The sequence below is a fragment of the Osmia bicornis genome, chromosome 3, assembly GCF_907164935.1.
Source record: "Osmia bicornis bicornis chromosome 3, iOsmBic2.1, whole genome shotgun sequence".
In the NCBI taxonomy this organism is placed as follows: Eukaryota; Metazoa; Arthropoda; class Insecta; order Hymenoptera; family Megachilidae; genus Osmia; species Osmia bicornis.
Window position 1 is genome coordinate 10,796,891 of NC_060218.1, and position 21,230 is coordinate 10,818,120.

At 33.8% G+C, this 21,230-nt stretch overlaps 1 protein-coding gene and 1 long non-coding RNA gene across 4 annotated transcripts in view; one reads left to right on the plus strand and one right to left on the minus strand.

Moving 5' to 3' along the window:
• The window catches only part of LOC114880592, a 123,771-nt gene that overhangs the window by 43,550 nt on the left and 58,991 nt on the right, over positions 1 to 21,230 (plus strand). Inside the window, exon 1 of one of the 3 annotated variants that reach the window (XM_029196755.2) lies at positions 19,366 to 19,543. The exons of the other annotated variants lie outside the window; for them this stretch is intronic. The gene's annotated coding sequence lies outside the window, so the exon portion shown is untranslated. Of the gene's footprint in view, positions 1 to 19,365; positions 19,544 to 21,230 lie in introns of those variants that run through there. 3 annotated transcript variants of the gene reach the window in all.
• The window catches only part of LOC123987661, a 49,205-nt gene continuing 41,445 nt past the window's right edge, over positions 13,471 to 21,230 (minus strand). The window contains exon 4 of the long non-coding RNA XR_006829267.1: positions 13,471 to 13,966. This is a non-coding gene — a long non-coding RNA (uncharacterized LOC123987661). The remainder of the gene's footprint in view (positions 13,967 to 21,230) is intronic.

The following is a 21,230-nucleotide window of genomic DNA, read 5'->3' on the forward strand; positions in this document are numbered from 1 at the left end:
AACCGGAACATGTGTTCCAGGAGTGGATTTCCCCTACTTGGACAGGCCTTGCTTACAACAAAGCCAGGTGAGGCCTGACGATGTAACAGGGGGGTAGGGGCAATCGTGTCACCACGTTACAATATATACAAAATTTACATTGTATTTTTCTTTGTAAAATTACGTTTGCTCCCACTTAACACGTTCGTCGCCCAGCGCGATTCGGCTGAGTTTCTCACGGGGCCCAAATCTGACTGTCGGAGCGGCAGAACGTAAACAGAGCGATGAGCAGGAGAACAATGTAAAATTATCTTCTATTTATCGCTTATTTATCACATATTGTTCCAATTGTCCAAAATCACCTCAAATGTGTTTAGAGTGTTTTAACGAAAACCATGCAACATAGTATAATGTAATATGTTATCCTATATAAATTAATAAAAAGTATAGTATAATGTGTATATTTTTAGTATTTTTATGATGTACATCCTATATTTACATTTTAGTGCTTATTCCATTAAATTCCTTTTAAAAATCCAACTAAAAATCCTATTAACTTCAACAAGAAGAGCGTCACCCATATTTGGGTGACGGGGCCCCCACGGAAGCATACCCGTGGCGTGGTCATGGGTGACGTGGCGACGAACGTGTTAACCCCTTGCACTATTTTGACGAGTCTGACTCGTGATGAAAGTTTTAGGCCAAACTTGAATATCACGAGTCTGACTTGTGATCGAGATTACGAATTAGTCTCTCTCGCATTCGCAATCCGACACTCTGTCTGTGCCGCTCGGCTGCTATCCCCACCATTCGGGCGCCCCGTATTTGGCCTGTCTTTTTCCGAGTTTCCGCATAGTGCAAGGGGTTAAAAGAAAAATTACACAGCATATTTCATTCTTTTTTTATACTGAACTCTGAATACAAATGACATGTCCTATAATTTCTACGTATAAAAGAGATTCCAAGCTTTGAAAAATTAAAAAGAAAATCTTTTGTTGAATAAATCAAATTTAATTAAATATGCTACAACCAGCAGAAGTATAGAACACGTTTAATTCAATTTTGTTTTCCGAACTGCAGATTAAAAAGTTTTAATTAAAAGTCTGTTTTAATCAGTCTTAAGTGTTTTACACTAGGTAGTAAATTAAATGATTCTAAAAGAGGTTATCAAATTTCGACAGCATATTTATTTATTGTAATAGTAAAAGCAGTGTGAGCGTAAATATGAAACACTTTAGTGACGATACAGCTTTAATAGAATATCTTGAGTTCCGGAATACGATTATCTATACTTGCATGGAAGCAGTTAGTATGCAAATGTAAAGATGTTATACCGAAATAAATGTTAATTTTTAAAGCAATTTAATCCACGTATATGCATACAGTTCTAGATTTTCTGGAATATTTTATGTGAATAAGTATATACAATGTAAAAGAAAATCCACGATGCGTGAGATACATAATTTCAAATTTTTATATAAAGTATTTCATTTTCTAACTTAAAATATCATACGAATTATGGTTATTTTATGGATATTTTGTTTCATACAAGATATTTCGTAAAATCAATTTACATAAAAAGAAAATGCAGTTCCATTTAAGAAAATGAAATTAGGAATTTCTGAAAGTTCTCTATCTATGAATAAATTATTGCGGTTAAAACTTTTGTGAATAAACAAAAAGATACTGAAGTGTTCTATTTTAAGTAATTCAACCTGCACAAATGAAGTTTTATTACTTTCAGCTGCGATGAGCAAAAAATAAACAGGAAGCTTTTAATTCTTGATGTCAGTTATTAGAAAAAAGAATCCCTATCGATAGAATCGTTGAGTACACTACATAGATTGCATAGCATAAAAAAACTTGGGGTTGGGGAATACTTTGCCAAGAAGAAAATTGACAAAAATTTTATGTAATCATTGGAAACTATTCCCTTTAACGCGAAACGTGTATACAAACAAATATTTTTTGAGATATTTTTTCAGTTCAATGAGTATTGTCATAAGTTAGTGAAATTTATAAAAACACTGTATTGTTTATTATATTGAGTGATACTATAAGTCGCTACTTATTGTGAATTTAGTAAACAAGTACACAGTATTAGATTAAGGAGGTGGGGATACAGATCAGGGCCCTCTTACAATGTCAAAAAATTCCAATATTTGGAATCTATTATAATTTTGTAAATTTCGGATCCAATTGCTGTTGCTAGAATAAATATCCTCTTTAAACTTTTTAGATCATTATCGATTTTTGATTTTTTATTATAAAAATTATTAACACGGTTGTATTGAAATGCATGTTAATTTTTGTCATGATAAAGAATAATTTTATATGTATCATCTTTTATTTAATTCTTTTTTTACTTTATTTTCAATTTAAAAGTAAGTGCTCATCGAACGCTGGTAGTTGTAATGTTAAATTATTAACGTACTCTTTCCATGTTTTTCTCTGGATATTATTTATTTGTAAATCAATATTTAACTTTATTTCAAATAAATTTCAATTTTTTAACCAAACAGGCCTTCGAAATCTTAATCCGCTCCTGCGAGTAAATAAATTATCATTTATTTTTAATTTTTTAATGAAAATCAGGTAATAGATATTGACACTTGCAGTTAGGAACATGATAAGGTGCAAAATTAGTAAATTGTATGATTAAATGAAGGGTGGAGGGGAAAAATGGGGAATGTAAATTTTAACGAATTTTGAGTATATTGTTAAGAAGCCTACTTTAATATATTCAGTCAGCCTTCCAGTAAGCGCCAAATTCTATGTTACCAATTCTGTTATGTCAGCAATTACATTAATACAGTATATAAACCACTTCAACCGCACACAAAGCGCCTTTTTCGATCAACACACTTGTCACCCGAATCTTCGAACCTTTACGCGTATACTCGGAATTAGTGAACCTCTGTGCTGTTTCCGAACTTTATGCATAAGAATAAAAGTTACTTTATCGTGAAAAGCCTAATTCTTTAACAAACGATCTCTCCCTGTGCTCTGCGGTATAACAGTTCGAATCATTAATTGGCGAGCATGCCAGAATACATACAAGTTTATTGAAAAGGAACGTGTAGATTATAGTATTCTGCGGAATACTAGCGTCAAGTTGTCAATTAAAGCCAAGATCAGAAAAGGACAAGGAATACTGATCATCACCTTATTACCGAGAGTAAATGTCTAAATTAACTAGATCTAAAACCAAAAGCTCGAAATCGTTCAAGCAACATTGATCTAACATAAGTAGATACCGGTGTAAACCCAAATCAAGATCTAAGCACTATCACAAGGGACCACAATGAATCAACCAAATTTTGATATTCCGAATCTTGCAATATCACCAATTAGGGAAGTCGGAACACCACAAAATATTGATGATGTTGCGCGGCATAGTAGACCGCTCGCGGAACTATAGTATCAGTTTTATACTTTTAACAATCTTACGGTTTTAACTATCGAGAGCAATAAACTCGCCGTAAGACATCGTCCGTTTTGCCTTCTATGTACCTGGAAAAATGGTAACAATGGTGAATTCATGAACCGATGAATTTACTACATCAATTTAGAAGCACGGTCAGTCATGTTCAATAACACATTGTCTAATTGCTAAAACCTTTCTAAGCTGGTCGGAGTAGTATTTTGTCACGTATCGAATCAATCACCATGAAGCTTCAAAAGGTCCAACATTAAACAGACCTTCTACAGTACAAGGCCAGTAAAGTCAGAACATTTATTTGGCATTCGCATTGTCCACAAATGCTCAAGACGAGCAGTTTACAATCTTTTACGAGGTCTTGCCGAAAGTAAAGTGAAAACTTTACTTAAATTCTAACTTTCTCTCCGGGTCTTAAGCGGACCCCATGCCGTGCATGTGTCTTGTGAGCTCTACCAACCCCCCGACAGGGTTCGAACCGTCTTCTGTGCTCTGTCCCAGGTACCATCGGTCAACAAGACCATCTGGGCCCACAGTCGCTCTTGCCTGGGAGATATCACCGGTTCCGTGCAAACACGCACCTTAAGACTCCCACATGCACCGCAGCTGCTGGGTTTTCGGCTAGCTTACATGGGAAATGTCCAACGAGGTGATTTGCTGAACCGTCAGCTTATGACCATTAGTCAAACTCCAAACGTTTGCTAATTGGCCACTTTTCGTCAACACCTCCCTCGTTGGACTACCTCTCTGCGGCTCCTTGCTAACCGTTCGTAAGACCCAGGAGAGGGAGAATCCAAAACTTGGAACGAGACATCCAGACTCAAAGACACTTCTCGTTGATCATCAGATCTGGTTACATCGTCAGTATTTTTAAAGTCAGCTTACACAATCTATCATACACTCCGACTTAGCTTCTCTGACACTCTGACATACCTCTGAGGTATTAGTTCTTTTAAACACCTAAACACCAAAGACATTTGTACAATATATACAGAGTGATTCTCTCGGGACGCAACACAATAGCCGCCCCGCACAATGGAACCCTGCTGTTCCGTTTCTTGTCTTGGTCTCAGCCATAAACACACACAAAGCAGTTTTGGGTCCGGCGATATGGCCCCTGGGTCTTTTTACCCGCAAACACAGCAGGGTTCCGTTGTGCGGGGCGGCTATTGTGTTGCGTCCCGAGAGAATCACTCTGTATGTATTAAACATATCTAGAAATCAGTGTTCAAACAATTTATTATCCTCACAACGGTAAAAGGTTGTAAGGAAGCGACGCATCTTCCGGTCGTGGATTCGCGTAACACAACGGCTTCCTCTACCGCGAAAGCGTAAGCAACAGATGATAAAGAAAGAATTTTAAAACAATGTAAAGCCGTACTGGATTTCGTAAGCACTTTTGACAGGTACAACATTAGTACCGAGAAATGGGTATTCCAAATCAAATTAGGATTACATTAGACTACTACATACAGTAGTCGACCACAGAATGTTTATTGCACTAATACTAGTAAACAGAACATCGGAAGACGCGCAACGCATACTGAAAAATAAATTTATCACTGAAATAAAGGAATTAGAAGATACCGTAGAAGAAGAATTCGGACTTTCTAAAAGTAAAGACTTATTAATACACGAAAGAACAAATCTTAAATAAGGTCGCGACGATATTAGAACATACATCAAGAAATTCAATCTATTACATCAGGATATAATTAGAGCTGTAAGCAATGATAAACAATTCAACGCCACAGAACAAAAGGTAATCTACCGCGTAGAAAAAGATAACTCGTTAGCAGCGTTCATTAGGAATTTAAATCAATCGCTCAGGTCAATAGTATGGCAATCGCGACCGTCAATGTTAAAAACAGGCACAAAATCTCGCATATGAAGTATGTAGAGAAGAACTATCATCACAAACAGAATGGTAGTTCCAAGCAGACATAGGCAGACAGGCGTACGAAAAACCTCGACAAACCCATCGTAATTTCAACAACGGCACGGCGCGTCGCGTCAACAACTGCGATATTTCAACTCACAACGAACATTATCACCGCCTACGCGTCCGCCACCATGCCATCACCGTTTACCTGCTCCAATTGCGATCAAGAAGGGCATTACACTTGCAATCAAATCAAGATTTTCCAAGAATATTGGCGTTTCCTACGGTGTTTGCTACGCTGCACTGGGAAAATGACAATGTATGGTAGGGATCCATAGACATGTAAGTATATGTTTAGGAATCTGGCCCTATCATTTACGTTCAAATGTTCGTATACTAAATTTCATAATATTTAATAACTAAAAATTATATTATTCTTCTTTTAAATTACTTTTAATATTAATATCGTCAGAATTAAGATTTTGAGAATTCCTATTTCTTCTATTATATCGCCATTTTCCCTAGGAAAGGTGGATTTGATCACGAGTGTATCATTTTTTTGAATACTCTTTCATATACTCTATGTGATAAAGTTTGCCGCATTGCGAATTAAACTTTTTTGAGTTTCACAGTAATCATAAGAAATTGAGAAATGTGAAACTGTGATATTATAATAGTGAAAAATAAATTGTCTTTTTCTAAGAAATGCTAACACTTGACTCCCCCTCCCTTTTCCCGTGAACCCTTTAAATATAAATTCATATAAAATTCTTTTCTATTATAACAAACCTTGAGCATGAGGTACAAAATATTATAGATTTTTCCTTTCAGTTATTATTTACTTTAACTTCCACGTCAGCAGCTATGAAAGTGCTAACTAGACTGCGGAAGTTTATTTATTGATAACATATCAGAGCCCGCAAAATATATGCACACTATGCAGCAGGCACGAAAAAATAAACTAAATTGTTCTAAATCTGTAAAATATACAAGTTATGCTTTCAATCGACAGAAAGAAAATATCTTATAGAATCATGTATCTACATAAATATCCTTAGTTTGGTAAAGTTTCAAGTTTACCAACATATGCTTATATTTTCTACATTTTACACACTTTGTATTCTAATTATATCATATTAATTTCTTGTATGTAATGAAGTGGTCGTGTGTGTTCCGCATACTTTAATATCTAGTCAAGTAAATGACTAAATATCGGCAAACTATAATGCTAATACGTAATGACATACTCAAATTATTTCATAAGAGAAATCACTGAAAATGATGGAAGCACAGTATGCACGGTATGCACGACATGGAAATTGTATAAGACAAAGTTTGTTTTCAATTCAGTAAACAAATTAACCTCGAGAGAGATACGGTGCCACCAGTGATGCTCCAAGCAAACGGATTGACATAATTGCGTTGACTGGAACACCATCTCTCACAGAGCTATTAGGTTATTGCATATTAAATGGCCAACTTCGAAACATCAGAATAACTGGAATATTGGTCCAAATCTAAATTAATTTTGGAGGCCTCATAGAAAGCGATATTTTTGTTCAAAGGTTTTAAGGCAAAAAATCAATATTTTCTCCTGATTTATTCTTTAAAATAGGAATTCTTTGTACAATTATGCAGGGACGTATAAAGCTTGATTCTACAATTTGACTTTTGAAATCTTATACAAGATATATTTTTGCATAAGAAAAATGTTTATAATTTTTCCGAAAAAAACGTTTTGTACCGCATGCAGTATACTTTTGCTGAATATAAATATCATAATTATAATGCGTTTCTTTCAGAATTGTGTCTGCTAAACTGGTTAATGTCACCTATGTAGACCCTTAACACTTATTTTTTATCAATTTGAAGCTTATATTTTTATGAGAATGACTATCTAAATGTTGTGGTAATGCTTTACTCCCTATACGCGTTCAAATGTCTTCTTTTCCATTTCCGTTTTTACTATAGATAGATCTGCGTTCTTCTTAGTGGTTTCACGTGCGAGTTCGTTACAAGTTAATTTCTTTTGTTAAATTCAAATACAAAATGTTTATTTCTTATTATCATATGTATATTATATTTAGATTTCTTCAATTTATATCAGTATTAATTAATAATAAATATAGTATGAGTAAGTTTAATTATATGTGTTATGCTTCTCCACGTGAATGGCAAATAATACTAAACAATTCATTAATCTTTTTATTCTAAATGGGTAATTGGCAATTACAGTAATCAATAATATTGTAACTACAAATAAACTGCAGAGCAGTCTAATTGATATTTATAAAGCGACGCAGCCGAGTTAATTAACTAAAATCACACGTGTAAACAAATGACTTCCAAGTGCTCAACTTCAGGGTAGTCAATTATTTACTTACGAGATTAGATCTATTTCTACATTATTGAAAAAGGCGATTTTTAGGTTTCGATTTATATTTTTAAGTACATCATTCTACTAATACATACTATAAATGTTTCAGGTTGATTCGACCAAAATTGCCGGAGCTATGCGTGTTTAATTTACAGAAGGTAGTTCCCTCCGTAAATAGACGTAGGATAAATCACAGCCGACTCTAGTACTAGCCATGCTGAACAACGTGGCAACACCGCTCACGTGACAATCGGGAGTCCTATTTTCAAAAACAGAGTCCTGTGCTCGGAATTGTAATTACCGTCTTTTTTAATTAAAAGCTGTAGTAATATACGCTATTTTGTATTAATTATGTATAAACAAGACATAAACGTTGCAACTATGGCAAGTAGAAGTGACGTGGTAGTATAAAATTGTTATAAATGTGATATAAATTTTGTGTACTCTCGAAGTAGTTTGGTGTTGTGAAGCATGATATTTGAAATATTTACAGTGGTTTCAAGAAAATTTAGGTATGAAGCAAAATGAAACCATCTTTGGATCAAATTGAAACATTTAAGAATTGATAAACGTGTATATAAGTGAATAAAAACTTTGAAATAAGCGAAATTATTGGAACGAAACCAAAGAGGTTATGTGAAGTCCAGAGAGTAGCCGAGAGTCTGACGACGTTGATTGGCTGGGAGTCTGGGAGTCCGGGAGGCAGATAGAGTAGGGTTAGATGTTGATATATTCAGACCGGACTCCCGCGGTGTTGCCATTTTTACTTCAGCACGGCTAGTAAATACTAGAGTAGGCTGTGGATAAATCTACATCTAGGGAAAAATAAATAAAAAACTATAGAGTGTCGTTTTTCACGCTAAGCTTTATTTTTCAATAAAATATGTTGAAGATTCGTCAAGTATGAATTCGTTTTTATCCAATTATGTTGGTAAAAAACGCGAGGCGTTTCTAATAATTTGTATTCACGTTAACAGAAATATTCTTTAATATTAGTACTTATCATTTCGGAAATGAAATCTCGTACGTAAGAATGTGATTCCACATTTTTGACTCATTTTTTTCACCTAAACTTACCCCTTTTCCGTTTGTATCTTCGGATAGGAAATACCTTGGATAAACTTCCGAATAGCTCCCACACCCGATTTTCTTGACCTTGATATATATTATCAAGGACACCCTCCTGAGTAACATTCAATCGTTTTAAGCCGCCGATTATTGTTTATTCACAAGTTATTAACAAAGTTATTGTTTCGTAAAAGGGTGCACCGCCACCCCAGAAATACCCTAACCTAACTTTTAATCCGGTTTTCTATTTCATAATTGAAATAATTGAAAGTTAGGTTAGGTTAGGGTATTTCTGGGGTGGGGGTGCATGGCCCTTCCTCCGCCTTTACGAAACAAATAATCAACACAAACGTATATCCATAAAAATGTTCAGATTTCCGGGAAAATTGCGGCGCATATATCGATCTTTCTTTGTTAATAACTTCTGAATAAACAATAATCGGCGGCTTAAACCTATTGAATGTTACTCAGGAGGATGTCCTTGATAACATATGTCAAGGTCAAGAAAATCGGGTGTGGGCGCTATTCGGAAGTTCAGCCAATACCTTATATCGTTGAATATAATAATGTGGATTTGATTTTCGTTACTAAGTTGTAAGATAATGGCGAAAGTAAAATTAATTTCACTTTTTTTGAGCATTTCGAATTTATAACCTCAAAGTACGCACTTGAAAGTATTTTAATAAACTTTTACAGAATGTTGTACACGAAAAAATTACTCCGAATCTTAATAACCTTATTGTTAGTGTCACATTTTATTAGTCCAAACAAACAGTATGCCACTGTAGAGTTAATTTATTAGTTGAAATGGAAAAGAAATATATGTACACTCAGTCCCATCGAAGTTGTCGCAGTGAAGTTGGCGCGCTAACGCCGCCGCGGCGTGAATGCGTTAGCGCGCCAACTTCACTGCGACAACTTCGATGGGACTGAGTGTACGATGAGTTGCATTGAACTTGTCGCAGTGAAGTTGGCTACAAATTCACTAACACATTCACGCCGCAGCGTCGGTGAACCGATCTCGCCATTGGCTCACCAACGCTGCGTGAATGCGTTAGTGAATTTGTAGCCAACTTCACTGCGACAAGTTCAATGCAACTCAGTGTACACCCATACCTCGCTTTACGGCCTAGATACATTCCGGAAAAGTTGGCCGTAAAGCGAAAAGCCGTATAACAAATCAATTATTTTGATACAAACCCATACAAATTCAATTGGATCTGTTCCAATTTTTTATAAAATAATATAGTTTTTAGTTCATAAAGCATTTTATTCTTTTTATTTCTTATAAAAATGCTTACATAAAAATAAAAGTACAGCGTTTTTTTTGGCAGTATAACGAAACATTGTGGGCCGTAAATCGAAAAAGTACCATAATTAAAAAAGGCCGTTATAGCGAAATACCGTGTAAAGAGCGGCCGTATAGCGAGATATATGTAGGTGTATTAAAGAATTATGTTTGAATTAGTAAAGATTTATTGTTATATTACGTAACATTTCTGATGAGTTATTTGAATTTTCGTATGGCTGATTGTGTAAGGTATAATTCGTTCATAAAATTGCACACTATCGATTTGGTTCCAGCCGACTAATAGCTGGCTCTAACTGCTGACAGTAGAAAAGATTTATCGATAAAGCAGGCTCGTTGACATTTTGTAGCTATTTTTTACATCAAGCACTCTTTCAAAGACAAGGAAGGTTTGCAATCAATGTAAAAATTGTTGTCCCGCGTCAAGAAGATTAAATGTTCTACAGAAAATAAAGGGAGCAAATAAAATTTCATACGTACAAGTTAATTTATCCATATACAAAATGTTTTAAAAGATTTCAGCTGGTTTGTCTAAATAATTTCCGCATATTGTAAAACAAAATGGAAAATTAAAATTAAGACTGAAATATAAAATAAAATAGGAGAGTCAATTAAACGCAAGATGTCTTTACGTATCTTGCTTTATTCAACAAATTATAGCAAAAATGTAAAGAATTTGTGATGTACAACCAGAAATTCGCAAAGTAATAAATTCAATTGCTTTAAACTCAAACAAATCATTACTTAAGGTTAATCTAAATTATCCATTAAAATTATGATACAATGAAATCATTAAAGTGATATTATTATCCTTTATCATTGAAATATTTCTTAAACTAAAGTAAATCGTTTAATGAATTAAAAAATACATAATTTTATATCAGAGAAGAAATACATGTTCAATTGTAAAAGAAATTAAGTCAGGTTATGTTATCCTTGCAATTGTTCAATCTTTATGTAAAGGTTTTTCCTACACCATCAACAGTCTCAAGAAGTAAAAGTTGCTACACAGCTTAGGATGGAACATTCTGTACAAACGTTTCTTTGCAAGTGACAGGGGTACGAAAAATTGCCGCTTTATACATATATACATATATTATCTTTCTTCTCACTAGAGACCCCTGCCAGCCCTTATTCAACGATTTGGTCGAAATTTCCTGGCTTTCTAATTTATAGAGCCCTAATTTTTGGACGGTGAATGCTGGCTCTTTCAAGGCCTAGCTTTAACTGTATCCTACATTGAATTGAATTTATGATGCATTGGTGATGAAAAACTTTTTGCACACATTGTATTATTCCAACCTACTCGTTTGAGGACAACTTAATACGTTTCATTTACATCAATTCACTATTTTTACATCGAAACTTACAACATATAATTATTTACATAATTATGTTATCTATAATGTAAATTTTATTTCATCTGATTTGTGAAATGACAAATAAATCTAATAAACGAGTTAATTATAAAATGTTAAGCTCAACAATAAAGTTATATTATTTTTTTTAATAATCAATAGTTACGAATGTTAGATTATTTGTCTTTTCTATCTAAGCAAAAATGAATTGTGGAGCTGAGGGACACTGGGTGCATTGTATAGAAAAAGGTCTAACTTTGTAACCAGAGTCAATGGGCCTCTGGCCGTATCTAAACTTACAGGCCTGAGTAATAAACACGTTGCAGACCCAGGCGGTTATTTTCTTTCTAAAATGGGCGCCGGATTTTCTGCGATGCATTCGTAGAGAGCCTCACTTCTTAGCTCAGCTTTCTTGGGTAAAGACGTCCTTCCGAGCTTGTAATAAAGTTTATTTTTTGATTTAAATATTGTGAGTTTTATTTAGTTTTAATCCCATAATCTAATAACGAATGTATCTCGCGACAATTCTAATGAGTCGTTTTATTAGTTTTTGTCCTTGAAACATCTTGAAACTTGCCTTCGAGTTAATTTCATCGAAATGTTACTCTATTCACCACTTGCAGTTTGCATTCCTACGTTCCTCTACTAACGCTAATTGTAAGCGTGATAAGGGAAACAGAGTAAAATTAGACAAAAGTAAAATGGTATTCGTGTAGAAACGTTTAGAAGATAATACTGCTGGAAAACTTTTCGTGTCCTTTTCGATTTGGTCTATAATTATTCTCTTATTGTATTACAAATAAATCTCAATTAATTTATAAATACTTATTTTATTATGAAAATGCAATACAAATCTTGTTAAAAATGAAGAAAAAAAAATGGCAGGGATTAATACACATTCGAACACTAATACGTTATATTATTTATATTGTAATATGTTAATGCTTATTTGCGTCTACATATAACGGTATTTCTTTTGGAACGGACACATTCGTTCTACCCGACCATCGCAATACATCGTACGTATCGCATGTATCGTACGTGCGACCATAGAGCCCCACATTACCATATCAACATTACACTTCGTGTAACAGCGATTTTACTAATTGTAATTTTTCGTTATTTTTGTTTTAGATCAATTAAAAACTACTTTCATAAGTATTAACTTATTCTAATACTAGGTATAAATCGATATTTAACACGTTAACTGCCACAGTGAAAATGGACATTTGTAAGACATGCTGAAACGTTAATTATTAAGAATAGGAATAGTTAATTTTCAAATTTTTAATTTTCTATTTGCTACCTTACGTTATTGGTATGATAGCAACCTTATTAAAAGTAATATTTTTGTTTCTTTCTTTCCGAATCATTTAAATCGGGCCTGTCCAAGTAGGGGAATCCACTCCTGGAACACATGTTTTGGGTCCCCTTCCAACGCTGCTCCTTCAAGTAAGATGGGACGGTTCCGACTACCGTCTCTCCGTCTTTCCTAGCGGCGGTATTGTCTCCTCGGTCCCATCTTACTTGAAGGAGCAGCGTTGGAAGGGGACCCAAAACATGTGTTCCAGGGGTAAATTCCCCTACTTGGACAGGCCTGATTTAAGCGTATGTAATTTACGATGCTAGTCCCCAATGACCTTCACAGTATTTAACGTATTAACAAAAAACAAGTGTACAACATTCTAAAGATTAGTGCTGCGAAATTGTGTGTATCTATTTTTTATAAAAACACCCAAAAATTACAAGAGGTAGAAATTTTTATTTATATGCTTCTTTTCAGCGGAATACAGAATATATGTTACTAATAGGATAAGTAGATTGAAAATTGTTTTATAGCTACGAAACATGCAAACGTGCGTTATTGCGACAATTTGCGGAAATGAATGAGCTTGCTCAGATTCGTTTTATACAATAATACGTGTTGCCGCGTGATTGTCTCGTTAATATTTAATCTATCACGATAAGTGAAACTAATAGTAGGTATAATCTATTATGCAAAGTTTCGTCCCTGTTATATATTCAATTTAAGACAGAGTCGTATAAGCCGTCCGTCGTTGGCCGTAAAGACGAAAATTTGGCGCATATGCGTCAAAGGAAAATTGTGACAGTCGTGATCGAAGTTAGTGAAGAAGCAAGGATATAAGAAGAACTCATGTGTAACTAATGTTGGATACGCTCCATTACTTTTTATGTCATCAGAATAAAAAAATTGCCAATTCTTTGGAACTGATACATGAAATTTGCCAAATTTTGCGTTTATATTTATTTCTCGCGTATGAAAAGAATAGTGTACTCAATGTATCATACAATATGTATGTACAAAAGTATTCGTCAAAATAAACCGCTACGACATTGCTCAAGAAACACGTGCCAAAAGAAAAGATAACATTGGCCAAAATTTAAGTGCAGAGCCTTTGTTGAGAAATTAGAAAAATTGGTTTTCATTTAACACATTAACCCTGAATGACTGATTGACTGGTTGTGAATGATTCAGCGAAATGTAAGCGATTCAGAACAAGTGTACATAAATGATGTAACTAATCTCCAACACCTTCCAAGGCAAAACAAAAAAAAATTAATACATTATTTATCGGTCAAAGATGAAATGGATCAGTACTATCACTTTTTACAATAGTCTAGTCCCGCATTATTGTGGGATTTTTAGCCTATCGGTTAACCCACAGATGGCGGACTATGGAGAGAGCCACAATTTTAATCTAATTTTGTATTACATATTATTTTCATTTTCTAAATTTTACACCGTTTTTTTTAAAATTATTTTTCCAATTATTAAAGGTAAAATGTTAATAGGTTACATGGATGTTTCTAGGCTAAAATGGATGGTTCCCTTTAGATTGGATTAAGAAATAACAAATATCTTAAGACACTTGTAGCGAAAGTGTCAAAATCAAAACACCTCCAAAATATTAAAAATTGAGAACTCGTTAGAAACTCTATAAGGCGGAACCCAGAAATTAAGTTTTATTGAAATGTTTAATAATTCTCATCTCTGTGTAATTAAAATACAGAGTTTAGCATAAAAGAATGCAATGTAATTTCTTGATTGTCGTCATTTACACTTGATTAGGAAAAGAATGACTGTGATGTATACGAAAGTGACCTCGTTTTTTAAGAAGGGGAGAAAGGATGTTAAGAAGACAGTGGAGGCTGACGACGTCTTGATGTAATTATCTTCAGTTCATCCTTCTTCCGTACAAAATTTCCTGCTCTTTATCCACTGTCTACCAAGCTTTTAGTGGTAAGCGGCCCTCCTCCACCCTGGAAATACGAAACTTTGGGATTTGCTAAAGCTTTTCTTTCTCACGGTTAAGTGGCGTGTCTAAACCCCTATTCCAACAAAGAAATGCAATCTCCAAAAGAACGCTGAGATACGTTTTTCTTTTACATCTAAAGAAATACAATCATTTATACCACACAGTCATTATTTTCTTGCTAATCAATTACTATTGTGATTTTATGTATCAGATTTTATTTAACAATTATTATTGTTTATTGTTCTACTAGTTTATTTCTACTTTTGTTCTTTTTAATTGTACCGCTGGAGAATCTTATAACGTATGTATGGGAGGCGCCATATTATACAGGGTGTCCCAGCCCAAGTGTTACAGAGCTGTTATTCCGTAACTAGTAATGATACAAAAAATTGTTGATATGGAAATTGCACGGTAAAATGGGAACTATGTTTTGGCAGAAGTGAAAAATATTTTGCATTATTAGTTTGAGAGATATGATGGTCAAGTTTTGTTTTTTAAATGGAACGATATATTTTTTTCAGATCATGTGATAGTGCTTTTCAAGACGAATTTATTAAGCTGTAATGTATACACCTGATTTTAATTAGTTTTCAAAATATGACATTTACAAATTTTCCCATTTCCAGTAGATACGTCTCGATTTGAGTAGCAAGTCGTAAAAGTGGCCCTATTGTTCCGGTAAGTGCCACAGCGGTTATTCTTTGGGTCTGCCGTTCCTAGCGTAGACCCCCGCTGTGGCACTTACCGCAACAATAGGACCGCTTTTACGATTTGCCACTCAAACCGAGACGTATCCACTGAAAATCGGGAAATTTGTAAACGTTATATCTTGAAAACTAATTAAAATCGGGTGTATACATTACAGTATAATAAATTCGTCTTGAAAAGCACTATCACATGATCTGAAAAAAATATATCGTTCCATTTAAAAAACAAAACTTGACCATCATATCTCTCAAACTAATAATGCAAAATATTTTTCACTTCTGCCAAAATATAGTTCCCATTTTACCGTGCAATTTCCATATCAACAATTTTTTGTATCATTACTAGTTACGGAATAACAGCTCTGTAACACTTGGGCTGAGACACCCTGTATGTTAGCTTAGGTGAAAAAATGAATTCTTTCTGACTTTATACAATCTTACAAATTAGTAGGATACACAAAATTATCCAACTGATTTGAATAAGAATTAATTTTGAGGACCTCGTACGAGGAAATTGAGAAACAATTTACAAGCACGTACAAAATCAGATTTTGCAATTTTAGCTTTTAAAATCTTGTAACAAGTACGTTTTTTTAGGAGAAAATTTTGTTTACAATTTTTTCACAAAAGCGCTCTATATCGCGTTTGGTATGCCTTTCCAGAATATGAACTTTTCTGTGTGTTCACTGCTACTCTACTAGAGGTGCTACTATCACTTATCACGCTTGTAAACCTTCGAAATGGTTATATTGTGATTACGTCTATTTTATAAAATTGCTTCAAAATTTAGCTAGACGTAAATAATAATGATATCTAAACACTGATGATAACTTAAAAAGGTTAGCTGTACTAAAACCGAGGTGATGACATTTGAAATCACAACATGTAGGTAATGTTTACAGTATAGGAAAAGCATTGGTTGAAAATATATTTTTAATTATAATCCTACAATGTTACATTTTTAAGTTGCTTTAAAAAACTATGGAATTATAGAAGAATATAGCGTAACTTACTCTAAGAAAGTGGAGATGATTTACCGTACAATTTTAGGAAAACCGCAATTCTTCTCCTCGTAAATAGCTTGTATCCAATGATTGACAGGTGAAATATTTATTGTTTGCATATTTTACACTGAGTTTTATTTACTTTGAGTCAATGTTACATGAAAAGTTATGTATCCTACAATCAAACCGTCTGTCTGATTGTGAGATTAGTTTATTTATTATTTATTTTCCTTAATAATTCAAAAACGAAGCTTCAAACAACATTTTCACAAAGGAATGACCCCAGCCACCACCCCCTTAAAGGGCTTACACTCTTTCTGGGACACTCTGTATATGTAAATGTCCTAACATTTGAATTTTGTTTTTCATTCATGATACAACCACCTTAAATTTTCTTCGCAACCTAAGAAATTCTCTTTTAAACGGTTCATTTGCCAAACGTGACCTCATCGTATTATCATTTGTTTAAATCACCACAATACATTTCATATCATTTATTTACGGAGTTCAAAAATATTTAGACAAATTTATTGATCTGCCCTGAACAAAATCCCGCTTGGTTTATGTCGAAATCTACAAAATTACGGATTTGGCAGCCAAAAAAGTTAAGCAGGGCACGAACTCGTTTTCGTCCGTAGACTAGAGTCGACCCTAGAAAAAAGGTCCTTAGTAGGAAAAAGCCCTATTTACTTTTTTGCTACTGATCAAGGACGGGTTGATATTGATGCAATCTAGATACATCTAGACGCTTTTGGTAGGTACGAAGGGTCTACAGAAGAAGCAGAAAAAAGTATTTCACGTTTTTCGGACACAATTCTGATAGAACCGCATCATAATTATGATGTTCATATTCCACATAAATATAAATATCCGCTGATGTATAAAGTGCTTTTTAAAAAAAGTTGCAAACAAATGTTTTTCTAGAAAAGCATACTTTTCGTAAGATTTTAAAATCAAAATTACAAAATTGGACTTTATACGTCCCTGTATAATTGCACGAAGAATATTTTAAAGAAAGAATCATGAGAAAATATTGCTTCTTCGATTCAATATCTCTGAACTATGCAATAAGATTTTAGCATTTTTTACCACCGTTCCCTCTGCTCTTTGTAATACATACTTCATCATCGACAATACTTATGTAATTTGATCTCGAATTGTCTACCTAATCAGAATCGTGGTGGAAGCTTAGTAAAAAAGCATTGGCTGTAAAGTTGTTTATTTTGAATAAAAGAAACACACACAAAAAAGAAAAAAATCTTGTTTTTTATCCGACTTCAAAAAGGAGGAGGATACTCAATTCGATCAGTATATTTTTTTTTTTCTCATTTAATATTTGATCATTCGTCGACTATGTATATTCGGTCGAAGAGAAAAATTGCAGCTTTGACGTGTCTCTGCAAATCCCATTTGTATTGCAAGGTTATAGAAGCAACGATACTGAAATGGAATATTCGATAAGAGGAATGGAAAGGAATTATGAGCACGGTATGGCTTCGTTCCGTGAACGAAACTAGAAACGTCACAGAGTTTACACATTAAGCGCGACTAACAGTGGTTACTAAATGATTTATGACAACTGTGGCACAAATCAAGATTTGACTTTTCGTGATGCATTTGCCATTGTCGTTTATGTTGTGTATCCACTTTAACAGCAAAATATACATATACTTATTAGTATGTACATCTAAACTCTTGTCAGAAATATGTAAAATTAGGGATTATTCTATTAGTGGAATATTCTAGTAATATGATAAAAAAAATTTTAATTTTGTGACAACTTCAAAAGGGGCGCAATATATTTGATATGCTATTCAGTAAATAAATAAGTTCCTTTAACTGTCGTTAAATATTTATATAAATTAAATTCATTCTCTTTAAGAAAAATAATATAAATTTACCTTGCTAACTATTAAGGTTTCTTACATGTTATAATATCATATTTCACTCAATTTGGAATTTCAAGGTAAATCTGAAACACATTAAAAATTCGCGACTAAAATATTTTATTTTATATTTCAGATTATTTTATTCACTAAAATTTTGGTTCTTATTTAAAAAACTATTTTATTTGAATTGTATTTAACTACTTGAAATATTTTTTCTCTAAATTTTACCAAACTCTGCAATGCTGTCACCGGAACTCAGCTACAATTTTTTACGATTAGAACTGTCGTAGCAAAGCTATTTCTCGTGTCCGGTCGCAATTTAGTCCAGAGAGAATTTTCTCTTGTGCCAACTTAATAGCTGATTCTTTTGGCAACAGCGTTCTTAGATGGTTCGTACGAAATATAATTTTTCTCTCTCTTAATTCTCCTTATTTTGCATGTCGAATCATATTATGCTGATTAATATAGAGTTTATTTGCGTGTCGTGCATTCAACTGATATAAAAAGATTTCCAACCCAAAAGTTCCAACGTAAGAAACGATCTTCATTACAATAAATTATATTTGTACAGTATCCGCCAAAGTAAGCTTTCCTAACGAAAATAGTGTTATAGAGGAAGCAGGAATTCTCAAAATTTTAATTTTGATGATAGTAATATTAAAAGTGACTTAGACAAAATTAATGTAATTTCTAATTATGTATTAAAAAACATGAATAATTTAAATATCAATCCAAATTCTCCTGCGTAAACGTTTAGAAGCAAGTGGTGGGGTGCCGTAGATCTATATCAGGCCTGTCTAACCTGCGGCCCGCGGGCCACTCATGGCTCCTTCCCCTACCACGCAGCTCGCGCTCGGCTCCCCACTCTTCCAGTTAGTTCCCGACTCGTCCAATATTTGACGCGTATTCCTAATCCTAGCTGCTAGAACTGCCCCACTACTGACGCTACTGGGTGGTAGGGGAAGTCTGAAGCGGTAAGAGTGGGAGCAGTGGCTCTTTCGCTTCTAGCAGTTAGACAGGCCTGATGTATGTATGGGACTATTTCCCCTACATCGTCATTTCTCCCGAAGCTACCGATGGGAAAGGGTGGGAGGTCGAGAAAGGGAAAGCCGACGGGGAAAGTGGGGAATTAGGAAATCCGGGGCAAGCTGGAAAACCTTCAAAGAGAGCCGAGAACCTGGGAAATTGGAAAACCTGCGAAGAAAGGGAGTCCAGGATATCGCCATTTTCCTTGGGAAAGACTACCATCCGCGGTACTGTACAATATGTATATTTTCACAGTTTTACGTGTTTTTTTAAATATATGTAATGTAATCTCCCATCAAAAGTTTCTTTTCTATTTTTACAGTTCATGAATTACAGAGACAAAAATGAACAGTTTGGTAAAATTTCAAAAATGATTTTATCTCCTCAGAGTGAACTTCAAAGAAAAAGAAAAAGAACTTTTGCATAATTTGATATGTATTTATTATTATTTACAAAAATGTAAAGAAATGTTTTAATACAGAACGGAACATTTAAATGGGAACATCTAAAATACAATTATTGTTATTAATAGAAAATTGTTTTCTATGAAAAATCTTCGGAGAATAAAGGTATACTGTTTTAACAGCCATCTATAATGGTAAAAAAGATTTTGTTTCAAAGTCACAAAACTTGAAAGTTATCTATGATTTTTTACAATCAAACTGTAAACTTCTTTTTTACATAAATGCATTTTTCGTAACTTTCTGTGTAAAAATATATTAGGGTACAATATTATAAAAAACAACAGAATGGTTAATTTTTTGAACAGTGTACTTTAATTCACTTTTAGTCAACGTGTTCCGATAAAACAATCAATATGAAAACGAATTGCAAATCCATTTAAAGAAATTTACAATTGATTTAATTGCGTAAAAAGACGGCGAAATTTTCTGTTCTAACTACCACTATTTGTTAAATTTCGCAGTTTTTCCTTCGAATCACGGTTCTTGCATAATTTTCTAAGAGAAAAAAATGTTTTTCATTCTTTCGTTTTATTGTTCGATAAATAGAACAGCGGCTACGCTGCATGCCACTTAACAACTCCTAAAACGAACTGCTCGACAATTGTTTAACACTCGCACGGCGATGCCTGGGTCTCTTTGAAGTCAAGTATTGCGACACAGCTCTACTATTCGACAAACGACGAATGTCATTTGTTAATCCTAGAAACCTAACGTACTTTTAAAAAACGCAGGTATTTGAGCTGCTAGTTGTCAGATCGAATTCAAACATATTAACTGCATTTCTGATTTTCGTAATTTCATTACTCGATTGTAGAATGAGTACTCAACTGCACAAAATTTAATAATTATTAAATAAATAAATTTATTTACATGAGTTGGAATAATTGTACGGACAATATGACTTCTAAATAATGACTCTAGAAGCCATTTTGGATATTATTCCAAATGGTCTCAGAAAGGAATGGTCAAAAGTGGATGGTAGAGTGGCTCGTCCAGACTATGTTTAATTCGAAAGAGCATGAAACGAGGAGTTATGATAAAAAATTATGGAACTTTGACATTTTCATATTTTTAAGTGCAAATGATCACACAAGTGTAAATTGCATCACACATGCAATTTTCCCTGAAACTCATCTTAATTGTTAGTAAACATCATCTAATCATCTCAAATCCATGCCTTTATCTTTATACTTAATTTTCACTTCATATTTCGATTTCTCATGTTTTCTAATCATTTGCACTTAAAAATATGAAAATTTCAAAGTCCCATAACTTTTGAACCCGTCGACAATGGCACCCAAAAATTGCACCTTAACAATAGAAATGAACATACGTATGTAGTCAGACGTATTCAAATTAATTATTAAGGATATGGTGAGTTAATTTTTAACTCTAATTTCCTAGATTGGTACCTTCCATTATTATATAAGGTAACTGGGCTTGTATCTCC